Source organism: Accipiter gentilis, chromosome 11 (assembly GCF_929443795.1).
Source record: "Accipiter gentilis chromosome 11, bAccGen1.1, whole genome shotgun sequence".
NCBI lineage: Eukaryota > Metazoa > Chordata > Aves > Accipitriformes > Accipitridae > Astur > Astur gentilis.
The window spans coordinates 15,316,436-15,323,397 of NC_064890.1; the positions used below are offsets into that span (position 1 = coordinate 15,316,436).

The 6,962-nt window shown below is 38.2% G+C and overlaps 1 protein-coding gene across 10 annotated transcripts in view; it reads right to left on the reverse strand.

Moving 5' to 3' along the window:
• The window catches only part of ATXN7L1 (ataxin 7 like 1), a 130,913-nt gene that overhangs the window by 49,743 nt on the left and 74,208 nt on the right, over positions 1-6,962 (reverse strand). The window contains exons 1-2 of one of the 10 annotated variants that reach the window (XR_007507619.1): positions 1,902-1,975; positions 747-1,042 (exon numbers count right to left, since the gene is read on the reverse strand). The exons of 6 other annotated variants lie outside the window; for them this stretch is intronic. The gene's annotated coding sequence lies outside the window, so the exon portion shown is untranslated. 3 more of the 10 variants (XR_007507620.1, XR_007507618.1, XR_007507621.1) reach the window with 3 other exon arrangements.

Below are 6,962 nucleotides of genomic sequence, written 5' to 3' on the forward strand. Positions count from 1 at the left end.
ATTGTCTTAATGCACATTGCAAACTCTGCATCAGTAGCATTGCAAACGATCTTAAACTATTCCAGGAGATTCTCCACGTCCTATGGAAACATGGATCTAGTCCAACTTTCTCAGCCAAATCTGAATTGTTTGTAGATGTGAAGTCCTTATGTTGTTGGAGACTTAACAGTCCCTGAATCTCCAGAGCTTCTCTCCCATGCCCTTGTACTCCATTTCTAATCCTCCTTCCTGCATCCTACACAATGCAGCCCCCTACCTTTCCCCAAGACCTCTGCTGCAGCTGCCAAAGTCCTCTAGGTCTGCCTTTGAATCTGTAATTCCACTGGATCCTCTCTGACGGGTCACCAGGGAATACTAGCAGCTGTTTTGCAGGAAACGCCACATCTCCTTCTAATCATAAGCAAAAAAGCAAAGCAATAGAGAGGCAACATGAGCTCCAGAGCCACAAGCACAGCGTGTGGGAAAGAGGCAAAACCACATTCTGAGTACAAAGTCTCTTCTCGAATTTTTGCCTCGACTCTCTCACACAAGATCAAGCAGTCACTTAGCTCACAGCAAACTTTACAGACATTGACACAACAGTTAATATGTTGCCAGTAAAATAAGTCAACCATATGTTTCCAGGTGGACTGCAGTAGTTTTGGACACCAAAAGATCTTTTAATATATATCCTGAAACTGCAGATGTCTCTAATTTGGACTACAAACAAAAAACATTTAGTATATCCCACCTACATCCATCCTTACCCAACATGTGCTGCTCAAAATTGATCAAATCAAGTGAACAGTTTTTGCCCAGTTAGTGACTTCTCCATCGGTGAGACGCAGGAGATTGCAAAGGAAAAAAGTCACGATCCAGCTTGAGCGTAGAGGAAGATATGCTTTTGGTCTTTTGAGTATTTTTTTGCAGGTAGTTGAAACAAAACAAAACAAAAAAATCCCTCTAACGTTGTCAGAAGAGAGACACTAGAACTTTGTCAGCACCAGTCATTTTGAAACATTACTCTCATTTAGCACGATCCAACTTCCTGCGTACAAGAGGCCTAAAGCAAAAATCAATTTTAGGTTGACCCACGAATAACTCTGAGACCCAGCGTTATGGATTATAGCTTGGTATTACACTTGGTAAAAACAAACAAAATATAATTGCTAAAACCCAGAAAGAAAGTTATTTACTGTTAGTAAACATTTACAGAATAATAAAACTCTTTTTAAGCTTGTATTCATCACAACCCTTGAGTTCATAGCCCTTTTACTTAAAATAGCATAAAGTAACTGATCTGACTGCCCTTAACACAATATGAATACTGTTTGTTATTCCCCATTTACAGTATTTAAGCAGATGGTAAGGAAATTCAGTATCTCATCCACAATGTAACTCTCTTCCAGTAACATATCACAGTCTTGTTGATGAAGATGTTACTTATGGTAACTCCATACACCACCTATGCACAAATTACAGTTTTTCTATTTTCTAGTATAACCTGAGGTGTTTTGTTGCACAGTCCTTCACTATGCAAAGTTGAGCAATGTATACTTACAATTTCAGTAAATAGTAAGTGAAACCTGCCACCTTGGACTGATCCTGGTTCAAAGTTTGCAAATGTACTTGGTATTAATTCTAATAAAACCAAAACAGAAGAAAACCACACATGCCCGAAAAGCAACCGCCAGTGACCAGAAAACTGAACAACTAGACTGCTTGCAGAAATGTGTCATCCTGCAGTAACTGGCAGCTGGTTCATAACAAGAGTTCATAAACACCTTGTAAGCACTTTCATTTTGCAGCCACAGTCTGAAAAAACCTAACAAAACCCAGTACGTGAGGTTAAGCAAAAATAAACTTGGATTTGATGCTAGCAAACTACAGCATAACGTTGCAAGACCGAAGGATAACTTTACCAGCTTTTTTGACAAAACACTATTCCAAGTCCAGCTGAAAAAGTTTGGAAATAATATCCACAAACCGTTCCACCCTTCTTGCGCTGCGCACTGGAAAGGAAACAGCACAGTCGGTTTCATTTTGATACTTCTTGTAAACTGACAAAGGAAATAAACTGCCAGCTCAAACCCCCGGACTGATCCACTGCATAAAATGCAGCTCGACAATCGCAAGCTCCATTCCAGGTCAAATGACATAATTGGGAAATTATCAAGTGCTAAAATAACCACCGTTCTGCTGGTGTTTATTTACAATAAACACAAGCTTCGCTTTCTGACATAAACCCACTAAAACGATTCTCCATTTCACAAAGTCTACCAGTGAGTAGGATCTGCAAAATTATGCAAAACCTCTTGCTAGAAGAAGAAATGTAAACTGAGCCACTTACAGAGAGGAGCAGGCTGCCAACTTAATCTGATTCTACGACGACTGTAAACATGTACTTTTGGAACGTGAAACGATTCACATTGCCACAGATGCCGTCAGAGAAACACAGCAACGTGATTAGGTATTCTGCACACGGTAAAAAATCAGGCAGATGACCTGCCGCAGCAAATACCAGATCAGCACTTGCACACACCAACTGTTTTGACTACAGGCACTTGTTAAGCACCAAGTTTCAGGTCCTACCAGTTGGACACCAGAACTGATCGTGCGCCAAGAACAACAAGCACTGAAAACGGCTGCGGGGTTTTTTTTCTTCTTTTGTAATTGTTGATACAACTCAAGTAACTGCAGAAATGAACCGAAGTGAAAATTAAAAGCGGCAAAAAAAAATAAAAAATAGTGTGTATTTAGAGGAAGACACTGCATTTCTTCTTTCTTGATTCAGGTAAGGAGGGTGTTTGTGTTTAACACAATAGGATGAATCTGCTGTTTTCCTGAAAATCTTTTATTTATGGGATAACTTGGGATTTGCCAGGGTAATTATAAGAGAGAGGAGGAATAATCCCTAGAATATCACTAAATTACATGTAAATGGCCAAATCTCTTAAAAATGGCCAAATTCCATAAAAAGCCACATAGTCAGCATTTCCCAGAACACTTCCATTCCTCTTTGGTATAAAGCATTTAAACAAACAAACAAACAAACAAACAAACACACTCCCCCCCCCCCCCCCCCCCCCAAACGGTGAAATGGAACCCTATCAGGGAAAAAAATAATGCTTCAAATAGTGCGATTAATTACACTAAATGTAAAATTAAGCTGCTGGGTACTTGTCTGCTTCTCTTGCAAGGACTCTGAGATCTAAAGACAAAGCTCCAAGGTATCCCTGACATATCAGAGAGACAGGAAAACAATGCAAGAGTGAATACCTTGCCCTGGTGACAATGTTAAGTCTTCACATCACTGGAAGACCTAGATTTAACTCCAGTGTCAAGGCCTGTTTCTTCAGCTATAAAAGAGGATATTAATGATTTATGGTATTAACTTGATTTTAAAGAGAGTTGGAGATTTAAGTAGGAATTCATCACTTCTAATGACACAATTCCACACGTGTAATCAGCATTTGCCACCTGACACTGCTGTTGCAGAAAAACCGACAATCTTCAACTATGTCATACGTATTTCTCAGCTCAGCAAGGCAAATGTCCAGGCAAAAAAATAAAAAACAGAACAAGTGGATCCCAGATACACACTTTTTTGAGTGACACTCTACCAAAGAAAAGCAAGGAGAGTTTATGCACAGAAATTTCCCGTTCTGCTGGAAGAGATGCTCTGGTAATCCAGCATGAATCTAGTGAGACATCCTGATGTGTCTGGGAGTGTTTGAGGTAAATACCATCTCATACCTCATGCCTGGTGCTTATACCACAAGGACAGCCCTCACCATCCTTTTGCACCAGGTTCCTCTGCACTGGTATCTTATTACATGCTGACCAGTGGTAATGGTATTTCCACCGTTTTTGTTCTCAGAGCAAGGAAATGTATTATCAGCCCTAAACTAAGGGCGGGTACATCAGGTGAGATGCTAAAATATTTCTAGCAATCAAGCAATGGTACTTTCCTTCAAGCAAAGGTAAGCACCGCCAACAAATCAGAATTTTGTGGGTGATTTTATAAGTGAAATCTTTTATTTGGCTATTTGTTGGATAAAAGAAAAACGTATCTTTACATTTAACACTGAAATATAACAAGAGGAGCAGTACTCTAGTTTACTAAATGCACAAATTTAAAGCCACCTATTCATTTCTCCGAACACACGACTTAAATAATTTTACTCCAGACACACCGTTGCAAATAGAGGAAAATTTAGTATTGCCATTCTCTCACACCTCATATTGTGTAACAAACCTGTTTCCACAGGCAGATCTTTCACATTCAAGGTCATCTGATGATACAGATTTTTATTTATTTACTTATCAGGTAAAATATTTCACTGTTTCTCTATCTCCATCTTTAATGATATTCACAAAACAATAACAAAAAAAGTAATTTATGTACATTATTATTTTAGGAAATCATCGGATGTTTCCCCTCATCTATCATAAAACTGTTACAGAAAACTGGTACTTCTTTATTGCTTTACTTAATCCAAACAGCTATAACAGCATTTTTCACAGATAAGAAAATATAAGCCATAGAAGAGTGAGATGGGCCTATTGAGGTGGTTTGGCAAAAAAACTATGCTGTATTACGCCTCTGAGAAAACAAGCTATCGTTTTTAGAAGACTTATGTTCTTGATGTGTTTTTGTGCATAATATCATGTCAGATTTTATTCAATATCAAGATGACACATCACCAGTTCATTTTATCATTCCTTAGAAGAAACTTGTATAAGAACTGTAACTTTACTGAAATTAGCCCAGAATAATAGCTTTGCAGGACTTTTATATAATCTATTGTTTAAATCTCCTGGCTTTTTCAGCTCTAACTGTTATTTGGAATCCAAAACCAGCATCTGGTGAAACAATATATTTCTTAACACGCTGTTTTATAAGCGGAGAAATAAAGAAAAACATTTTTCTAAAAATTCGTGGGTCTGATCCCTAAATTTGCTCCATCTCTGTTACTCTGAGCTTCTCCGTCCCCCAGCACCCTCACTGTTTCATCCCCTATCCACAGTCCTTTGACCCCCTGCAAAAGAGACAGGATAAGCTCTGTCTGGTCTGTAGGTACACGTGACAACTGTCAGTACAAGTGTGCTACTGCCAATGAAATACTGTTCTTTGGGTGCACGTTAAGGTGTCTCTTCACAGTTTCCGATTTTCACAAGATTGCTGAAACTTCGTATTTTTGAACCAAATTAGCAAAGAGTTAAAAATCCTGTAACAAAATTGGTATAATCACATAAACCTTATTGCTATTACTATTATTACTACTACTATCATTATTACAATAATTATCATCTTTTAGGAAACTCAAAATTTATATATGAAATTTTTTTACATGCTTTCCTGTGTTTGCCACTCCTCATCGATATTCCCAGGCATCAAATTAATTCCCTTGGAACATTGTGACATCTTTTGAAAATCCAGGTAACCAAACAGATCTGCCCAATTAAGGACACTGTTTTGCTTTGAAAATTGAATGAGCTTATTTTTAGAGTTTCAATTCACTTTATCAAACCCTGCTACAAAAGCAGTGTAACTGTCGGTGCAGAGTATTTCCTCATTCCAGACGTTTTAAATAAATCAGCTCACACATCTTTCAGGCACATTATCTGCCATAGGTAATAAAATCTATTATTTAGAATGCTGCAGGAACACCCACAACTGATAACCCCCTAATACAGAGCCTCCAAAGTGAATGTGCAAAATAATTCCTGAAGAGGTCACTTGTTCATGTTTCCCTCACTACATACAATAGCTCTTACAAACAAGAAACCAAAAACTCTCAACCTTCTACAGAACAAAACTGAACAGACAACACTGAAAGACATACCCAAATACAAAAGTGGGTTTGTAGGACATTTTTTTAGCTGTTCCTCTCCCTTAATAATCTCTTCAGTTCTATATTTACATGCAACTTAAGATCTAAAAGGACGGTTTTTACTTTAACTTGCATCATTTATGACTTCTAACTGTGCAAACTAAAGAAACTCAGACCTAACCGCACATGAATCAAATAGATGCAAATCAACCTCTGAGAGTCCAACTGACAACTACTTCGTATTCTGCCTCTGAATGCGCCTCTTAACCATTCTTCACTGCAATGAACTTCACATGCTACATATTACTTGTTCTGGATAAACTATTTACCTGTTCATAATACTAACAGCTTTCCCATTGCTGCCCTGAATGGGAGAGAATGTTGTATGTCTACAATTTTCAATGTCCTACCTATATAAAAGATTTCTTTCAAATGGGTCTCTACTCAGTTTTTTCCAAGCTACTATATAATCAATAACAAATGGAGACTTCCAAAATTTGCTGAAGCATGGTCAGTTGGTCAGTGTTTCAGATGCTGTGTGAAGAAAGGCATTTTCCAAGGCCGCATAGCAATTAGAGTGCAGATCTGAATTTAAGGCATTCCAAGCTTATTCGCCCACTCATGTTGCCTCTGTCATGTATTAATGTGTCAGGAATGGTACAGGGGAAAGAGACAGATGATTTCCATGACAACTACCTACTAAGGTGCATGAACTGCACAATGTATCACAGCTGTGAAAGCACAGCTGTGCAAATTCAGCTTTCCCTCCTACCACTTCCAATGTCTTGAACAACCTGTCATCCAGTGCAGGTGGTTCCAACTTTCTACGCATCTTCTCAGAAGCACACACATACTACATTTTAGAAAAACTTTTAGGAAAAAAAGAAATGTGTAGACACTCACCAGCTGAAGACCTGGGATATTTTTCCTAGGAGGCGCTCTAATTACCTTCTGTAATTACTTACATCGGGTCATGGAGGAAAAAAAAAAAATCAATTCTCATTAAAACAAGGCATAGCTCAACTCAGAAAAATTTTTGCAAGTTTTAATATGGACAGTAAGCAAACAAACCAAGATCAACTGAAGTCCAACTTGCAAGCAAGTACACACGGAGGAATCAGTTTTACCTGAAGACATTTAACTACA